The 9,224-nt window shown below is 40.4% G+C and overlaps 1 pseudogene; it reads left to right on the top strand.

Moving 5' to 3' along the window:
• Positions 1–331: 331 nt before the first annotated feature.
• On the top strand, positions 332–8,845 carry LOC120980641 (annotated as a pseudogene).
• The last annotated feature ends 379 nt before the right edge of the window (positions 8,846–9,224 follow it).

Raw genomic sequence — 9,224 nt, 5'->3', positions numbered from 1 at the left:
ACTTGTATAAAACATAGACATCTGTATACATAAGCAGCATTACATCACACAGGATGATCTCCAACTTGTCTGTTTCATTATATTAAATATAAATTTGCAATAAAAAGTCCCTGGCTGTGCAATACAATGATCAGTCACAGTCCTCAGTCAGCATATATAAAGTGCATAGTGCCTTTAACTAAAACATGACATAGGGAAAATACATGCAATACAGATAAATACAGACCAACTAATCCTGGGATTTACTTTTGTTAGGAAGGAAAAATAAGTAATCCAGGGAAACAGCACCCTGGAACAGGAGATAAGCGCTCTTAGACTAGAGCAGCAAAACATGCGTTCTCATTATGAAGATAAGAAGAACAAATTTAGGGATGAGACTGAGATGTTGAAACATCAGATTGCAGATCTAAAAACACAAATAATGATCAGTAAAGAGACTTTGGCACAGACTGGAGTTCAGCACAATGGACAGCTCAGTGTTGTAAAAACCGAGGCCACAATGCTGTGCTCTAAGCTAGAGCAGGAGAAGCAAAACCGAGAAAGCCTTGAAACTGAATTGAGGAAAATGCGTTCTCATCTGAACTCCACCTTACAGGCACTTGAGGCAAGTCAACAATTAACATCAGAAACAGAGTGCACTTTACATAGAGAACGCGAGGAGTGATTTAGCTGCAGGGACAAGTTAACTATCCAGCTGTCCAGCCTGCATGAGACCAACACTACCCTGTCCCAACAGCCCAATACTGTGGAAGCCAAGTCATCTACTCATGAGGAATAACTACAGAAGACAACGCTCCTTTTAGAGCAGGCAAAGTGCACAATAAAAGATCTTGTGGAAGCCCTCCAGGATACAAAAAATGACAATGCCTTCAGTGCTGCAATGCAGGAAATTATGCAGGAGAAACTGGCCCTGACAAATGATAAGAACATGCAGCTCCTCCAGCAGCTGGAAGATATAAAGCTTAAAGTCACAACCAAAGAAAAGGCTTTCTCTGACATAAAAAACTGATTCTCAGAGACAGTCAGTCAACTGCAAGCTGCACAGAGTCAAGTTCACAAAGCTGAAGAGACAAACAAAGACCTGAGCACCAAGTCTCACTTGCTCCAAGAACAAATCAACAAGCTAGGAAGCTAAGCAAGCAGAACATCAGGTAAACAGCCTTATGTGTGATATTTCATGGAATAAGTTAAAAAAGCCATAATAGTTTAGATTTACACATAGAACAGAGTTGAAGTAATTGTGTTTTCCAATGCTGAGGATTACATTTTCTGCTGATGTTAATTTAGTTACAAAGTTTAAATGGAGCTCTTACAATATATAAAGTACAAACATGTTTTCTTCTTAGAGTACCATAAGACAACTCCAGCAGGAACTTGCCAGTAGTCAGTTTGGAGAAGCTGTCTGCATCTGAGGAATCTCTTGCAGTCATAAAAAGTCATCAAAGTGACCATGAGGAGGAGAAACAAAATCTTCAGAAAGAACTGGAGGAATGCTTAACGAAAGGAAGCTAGTTTTTATATTTAAAGATTTTCATGGAGGGCTTAAAACTGGCATGGGGACATATTCAAAATTGCTTTTAACAATTCTGTCTTTGTGGGATATATTGTATTATTGATGCAAATAGTCATCATTTATCATATTTCTTTTTGCAAAGATAACATACAAGCAAGTATGAATGAATGGACATGTTTTTATAAATAACCTCAGTACATGTAAATCCTTGGAGAGTTTTTTTTCTTCTGCTAATTGTTTTCTTGCAAATTTCCTGAACATACATTGAAGAACTATTAGGTCTGTAGTTCATGCCCACCACCTTCCTGTTGTCCCTCGTGGATGTGGACGCCACTTTACTCATGATGCCACCTGGCATTTTTACCATCAGATGTTGCTCTCTCCATGATGCTGCCTCCATCATCTTGTCTATCACATCCTTAGGGAGTGCACGCCTCCTATAGAATTTTTACAGGGCTAACTAAACTTTCCCCAGCCAATGGCTGAGGGACCTTGGGTATTTAAGGCACCGTCTCTTGGCAAAGAGTCACTGAACTTTAAGTTTCCCTGTCTGCATTGACAATGAATGGGGACAAAACTGAACTATTTTGGCCCGGTTTTGAAATCCTCTGCTAGAGGAAAGCCAAAACGCGGCCCTGAAAGTAGCCTTAGAAAAGACACCAATAGCCTAGTGACCATAAAGTGTATGTATAGCATACAGTAGCCCGCCCCTTTAACAGTGAGTTTCACAGCACCCCACTCCCTTGACAGTGACCTCCTCAGGGGCCCGCTCCCTTAACAGTGACCTTCACAGTACCCTGCTGCCTTATCAGTGACCTCACAGTGGCCTGAGTGATAGTGTCTGCTGAGCTATGTATCTAATCCTATCCTGTGTGATACTGACTGCTGAGCTGTGTATCTAATCCTACCCTGTGTGATACTGTCTGCTGAGCTATGTATCTAATCCTATCCTTTGTGATACTGTCTGATGAGCTGGTATCTAATCTTATATTGTGTGATACTGTCTGCCTAGCTATGTATTCAATCCTATCATTTGTGATACTGTCTGCTGTGTTTCTAAGTCTATTCTGTGATACTGTCTGCTGAGCTTTGTAGCAGTCGCAGCATGTCACATGTCACAGTGCAATACCATAGACTATCATTATAAAAATAGTTGTGCGACACATGTCGTTGTGTAGCCCTAGCCTAAAGCTGACCTACAGCAGTGAAGAAAAATGTCTGGGTTGTTATGGAAACCTGGAGTAAAACTGTGTATGGCAGTTGGGATTTGAAGAGAAAGACTTGCAGACTTGTATTGGCTAATGCAGGTAATTTTTTGGGAATATCTCAGGAACGGTACGTCCTAGAGAGCTGAGACCTGGTCTAAAACCTTCCTGGATACCTGATGTACCCGTGTGCCAAATTCAGAGAAGATCGGTTTCGTCGTTTGGTCACGCATAAAGAACAGACAGACAGACGTCTAGACAGACAGAAACTCATTTATATATATATATATATATATAAGAGATATACACATATAAAAATGAGACACTGTGAAGAAAGGGTATGTGCAGTACTACATCACTAGTACTACTGCCCCTGACTCCAGATCACTAGGTTATATGTCCATACTCACCCTAGTTCTTCCTCTGTGTGCCATCGAATAATGGAGAAGACTCCAGGATGAGTCTTCTCAATGTATTCCAGCAGTAGTTTGCAGGCACACAGCATGGGAACAGGGACACATACAGATGCAGCTAAGCTAAACTCGATGGTTAACGCTTTAAAAAAAATGGCACTAAAAGGTTAACTAACTCTTTCATGTATTTTAATGGCTTTTGTCACAAGATGGCACGAGATAACACTGTGACTTGTCTTAGAGTTATCAGAGTCAATTTTAGCATGGCTACATCTGTAACTTAGTGACCTGAAGTCAGGGGTAGAAGTACTAGTCATGTAGTACTCAACTTAAATTACCGCTTGGGTCGGTCGGCAGGCTCAGTGAAGGACGCGAAGGGACGTCCGCAGGGCGGAGCTTCATGGACGTCCCCTACATGACTCGTCCACACAGGTCAGAACAAGATGACCACACGAAGAAGCGGTCACCAGAAGAAATTGAACAGTATTTGGTGTCTCGGTCAGCCAGCCAGCGAAAGTGGGGTGCACCTGACCTAGGTGAGTTGCTGCAAGCCAGGGGGGAAAGGGGGTGCTGGGGCTCTAAGCTTTGGGGGGTGTCTTCTGAGCTAACGGATGCCCCCCTATGGCAGTAGCACCCCCATCATCCACCAGCAACACCCCCCAGAATAGGTCCCAGTACAGATCCCTGAGGTTCCCACTGGTAAAGACCTTACTCTGAATATACCCCATTGACTACAACCCTCTGTCTGTCACTCACTCAGCCACTGCCTAATCTAGTCCAAGCTCAATGGCTGCAGTTTATTGACAAGTCTTCTATGTGGACAGTGTCAGAAGCCTTACTAAAATCTAGAGAACCAATGTCTACTGCACCTCTGCCATCTATTATTTCAGTCACCAAATCAAAAGAAAAAAATATATACAATGACCTTTCCAGTTTTACCATAACAAAAATTGCATGCTGATGCCACAAAGTTAAACCAAGGGACGGTATTATATGGTTTATCCATATTATATGGTTTATCCATACCGTTAGCAACATATTAGAAGCACAAGAAACACATTATATGTTTTCATTCTGTCCTCTTTTTTTCAATTGGGTTTCAGAAAGCAAAGTCTGAATTGCTAAGGGAATATTCCACCATGTCACATGGAGTGCATAAGTCAAAGAGGCCAAGTGGATACCAGCAAAGGAGAACAAAAGAGGCAAAAATTAAATCAATCAAAACCCTTGCTGGATCCATGCTCAAGTACAGTATGTCAAAAGACCAGATGATGGCCAGGGTTCATCAAAAGATACTGCGCCAATTAATCAAGCTGATTCTTCTGATGCTTTTGCTAGAAAGCTTTCTGCAGAGGAGCAAGAAGTGGAAATGGCAGAATCTGAAGAAGAGCAAGGAGGGGAAATAGAAGAATTTAAAGCAGAAGAGCAAAGAATGGAAATGACAGAATCTGAAGCAGAAGAGAGTGCTGAAAGTGACTCAAGCCATAGTCCTGATACTATGAAAGACATGAGTGCAGTTAAGGAGAAAGATTTGCAAATTTTATCTGATGTGTCCTTCTGGGAGATACCGGTTCCAGATAATTTTCGGGTAGAAATTGTGAAAAGAGGAAGTGCTTCTTTCCAGAACCAAGATGGTCCTTTTAGTGTCACAAAAAGGCCCGATGCAAAAGCTGCAGTAAAGGGAGAAGCGCGTGAACTTTCAAAAGTGTGGTTTTACAAGGTCATGCCAAATGGAGAGAAAATTCTGAGGACATGGATGGTTTACTCACCTGTCAGCGAGAATTTATATTGCTTTTGTTGCCGACTCTTTGCCATCTGTACTACAGATACAATACCCAAATTTGTCACTGGGTTTCAGAAGTGGTGGAAACTGAGCCCAAAAGTATATAATCATGAGACATGCGAAGAGCACTTATGCTTTCTGGAAAAATTGAAAATTTTGGCAGCAGGACTAAGGCAGAATGAAACAATTGATGCCCAAACTATTTCTAGAATGGAGACTGAGAAGAAAAAGTGGAGGGATATTTTGCACAGATTGTTGCCCAAACTATTTTGGCTTTGTTTCTCATGATAGCTCTACTTGGAATAGAAAGGAACTGTACAAAAAAGATGGTTTGCATCTTTCTCTCAAAGGAACAAATGTACTTAGTGAACAACTCCAAGAATTTGCGGAAGAGTATTTAAACTAGGAAGGGGGGAAAAAAGAGTGAAAATAAAAGAGTCCAATTGCCCCCCGAAACAATGCCAGAACAGGTCAGAAGCACAGAGGTTAAGAAATGATAAGCTCAGAGTCCTGTCTACAAATGCTCGCAGTTTAGGTAAAAAAATCAATGAACTTGGGTCAATAATGGCATCTGAGAATGTAGATTTAGTGGCTGTTACGGAGACATGGTTTAATGAAAGAAATGACTGGGACATAACCATACCAGGGTACTCTTTATACAGAAGAGACAGAGAAGGCAAGAAAGGAGGAGGAGTGGCCCTGTATGTGAAAGATAGCATTAAATCTAACCTAATACAAGTTGGTGAGGCCAACATAGAGTCAGTTTGGGTTACGTTGCAGTTTGCTAACCATGCAGTAACTCGTGTAGGTGTGATAGACCACCTGGTCAAGTTAAAGAACTAGATGATCTACTAGTTGAAGAAATAGCTAAAATGACAATGAAAGGAGAAGTTATCATTATGGGAGATTTCAATCTTCCAGGTATAAACTGGAAAACCAAAATAGCAAGTTCTACCAGGAGTACAGATATTCTAAATTCCCTACTGGGGTTATCTCTACAACAAGTGGTTGAGGAGCCAACCCGGAGGGATGCCATTTTGGATTTGGTATTCACAAATGGGGATTTGGTATATGATGCCATTGTAGGCGAAACCTTGGGATCTAGTGATCACCAGTCAGTGTGGTTTAATATAAGAACTGTGAAAGAGTCCCACCACACAAAAACAAAAGTTTTAGATTTTAGAAAAACAGACTTTTCAAAAATGAAATTAGTCATAAATGAGTCCTTATCAGACTGGAATGGATTACATGGAGTCCAGGAGAAATGGGACTACTTAAAAGGTGCATTATTGAAGGCAACAGAAAATTGCATTAGACTTGTCAGTAAAAGCAAAAAAAGGAAGAGACCACTGTGGTACTCAGCAGAAGTGGCCCAAATCATTAAAAATAAAAAGCTAGCATTTTTTTAATTATAAAAAAAAAACAGAGCAATGAAGATAAGGAAATCTACAAGATTGGGCAGAAAGAGGCCAAGCAAGTTATAAGAACTTCTAAAGCGCAGGCAGAAGAAAAACTAGCTCAGTCTATGAAAAAAGGGGATAAGACATTCTTCAGATATATAAATGAAAAAAGGAAATTAAAACAAGGAATAACTAAATTAAAAACAAAGGACAGAAGGTATGTAGAAGAGAATAAAGGGCTAGCCGACTGCCTTAATGAATACTTCTGTTCAGTTTTTACAAAAGAAAAAGGAGAAGGACCTCCACTAGAAAGGATGACTAATAAATCGTTTGATGCATGTGTCTTTACAGAGGAAGATGTTCTAAGTTTGCTGTCTAAAGTGAAGACAAATAAGTCACAGGGGCCTGATGAGATACACCCAAAATTATTAAAAGAGCTTAGTGGTGAGCTGGCAAAACCGTTAACAGATTTATTTAACCAATCATTAGTAACAGGAGTCGTCCCGGAAGATTGGAAATTGGCAAATGTCGTGCCCATTCACAAGAAAAGTAGTAGGGAGGAATCGGGCAACTATAGACCAGTGAGTCTGACATCAATAGCAGGCAAATTAATGGAAACCCTATTAAAGGATAGGATTGTGGAACATCTAAAATCCCATGGATTGCAAGATGAAAAACAACATGGGTTTACTTCAGGGAGATCATGTCAAACAAATCTTATAGATTTTTTTGACTGGGTGACTAAAATAATAGACGGTGGAGGTGCAGTAGACATCGCATATCTAGATTTTAGTAAGGCTTTTGACACTGTCCCACATAGAAGACTTATCAATAAACTGCAGTCATTGAGCATAGACTCCCATATTGTTGAGTGGATTAGGCAGTGGCTGAGTGACAGACAGCAGAGGGTTGTAGTCAATGGAGAACATTCAAAACAAGGTCATGTTACCAGTGGGGTTCCACAGGGATCTGTACTGGGACCAATTTTGTTTAATATCTTCATAAGTGATATTGCAAAAGGCCTCGATGGTAAGGTTTGTCTTTTTGCTGATGACACAAAGATATGTAACAGGGTTGATGTTCCTGGAGGGAAACGCCAAATGGAAAAGGATTTAGGAAAACTAGAAGAATGGTCAGAACTCTGGCAACTGAAATTTAATGTGGATAAGTGCAAGATAATGCACCTGGGGCGTAAAAACCCAAGGGCAGAATATAGAATATTTGACACAGTCCTGACCTCAGTATCTGAGGAAAGGGATTTAGGAGTAATTATTTCAGAAGACTTAAAGGTGGGAAGACAATGTAATAGGGCAGCACGAAATGCTAGCAGAATGCTTGGATGTATAGGGAGAGGTATAAGCAGTAGAAAGAGTGAAGTGCTTATGCCGCTGTACAGAACACTGGTGAGACCTCACTTGGAGTATTGTGCGCAGTACTGGAGGCCATATCTCCAGAAGGATATAGATACTCTAGAGAGAGTTCAGAGAAGAGCTACTAAACTAGTACATGTATTGCAGGATAAAACTTACCAGGAAAGGTTAAAGGACCTTAATATGTATAGCTTGGAAGAAAGAAGAGACAGAGGGGATATGATAGAAACTTTTAAATACATAAAGGGAATCAACTCGGTAAAGGAGGAGAGCATATTTAAAAGAAGAAAAACTACCTCAAGAGGACACAGTTTTAAATTAGAGGGGCATAGGTTTAAAAGTAATATAAGGAAGTATTACTTTACTGAGAGAGTAGTGGATGCATGGAATAGCCTTCCTGCAGAAGTGGTAGCTGCAAATACAGTGAAGGAGTTTAAGCATGCATGGGATAGGCATAAGGCTATCCTTCCTATAAGATAGGGCCAGGGACTATTAATAGGATTCAGATATATTGGGCAGACTAGATGGGCCAAATGGTTCTTATCTGCCGACACATTCTATGTTTCTATGTTTCTATGTTGGATATCACATTGTTTCTTGCCAAGCAGAATCTGGCATTTTGTGGCCACAAGGAAGATGAGTATTCTTTGAATAAAGGGAACTTTCTTGATATGGTTGAGATGCTTTCCAAGTATGATCCAGTACTGAAGGAACACCTAATTAGGTTAAAGCGGCACACCTGGAAAGGTAACATGTCTGTCTCCTATCTTTCTCCACAAACTCAGAATGAGTTTATAAGTGTCCTGGCAAATCATGTGAAGGAGAAGATTGTAACAGACATAAATTCTGCAAAGTACTTTTGCATCATGTTTGACAGCACACCTGATATATCGTATACTGATCAGATGTCTGAAGTGATCAGATATGCACACATCACCAACAGGAAAGTTGAGGTAAAATAAGTTTTCTTAGTATTTTTCCCTTTAAAGGGGAAAAAAAGCTGCTGACCTCAGTTCTGACATTCTTAAAAAACTAGAAAGTGATGGACTAGACATAATGATGTGCCGCTCTCAGGGTTATGATAATGCAGCTACTATGGCTGGAATCCATGGAGGTGTACAATCCATTCTGAAGGAAAAAAAACAGGACGGCTATTTTTAATGGATGTGTGGACCATTCCCTTAACTTGATTGCTCAGCACTCTTTTGCTGAAAATGCATCTTACGTGACCTTTTTTGGAACTCTGTAGACAATGTTTTTGTTTTTTTTTGCTGCTTCCACCCATTGATGGGATGTGTTAATTGACCATGTTGGAGTGTCAGTAAAAAGACTATGCACAACACGCTGGAGTGCTCATTATGCTGCAGTTAAGCCAGTAAAAGAAAAATTTGACATGTTTGTGTCGGCACTTGAAGCTCTTTGTGAACCTTGTGAAAATATGGACACAAGAGGAGCAGCACAAGGTCTTCTAACTGCTGTCTGTGACTTTACTTTTCTAGGCTACCTGCACTTCTGGTCTGATGTACTGAGGGAAGTTGAT

Source organism: Bufo bufo, chromosome 1 (assembly GCF_905171765.1).
Source record: "Bufo bufo chromosome 1, aBufBuf1.1, whole genome shotgun sequence".
Taxonomy (NCBI): Eukaryota; Metazoa; Chordata; class Amphibia; order Anura; family Bufonidae; genus Bufo; species Bufo bufo.
This window is presented reverse-complemented; position numbering and strand designations above follow the sequence as displayed.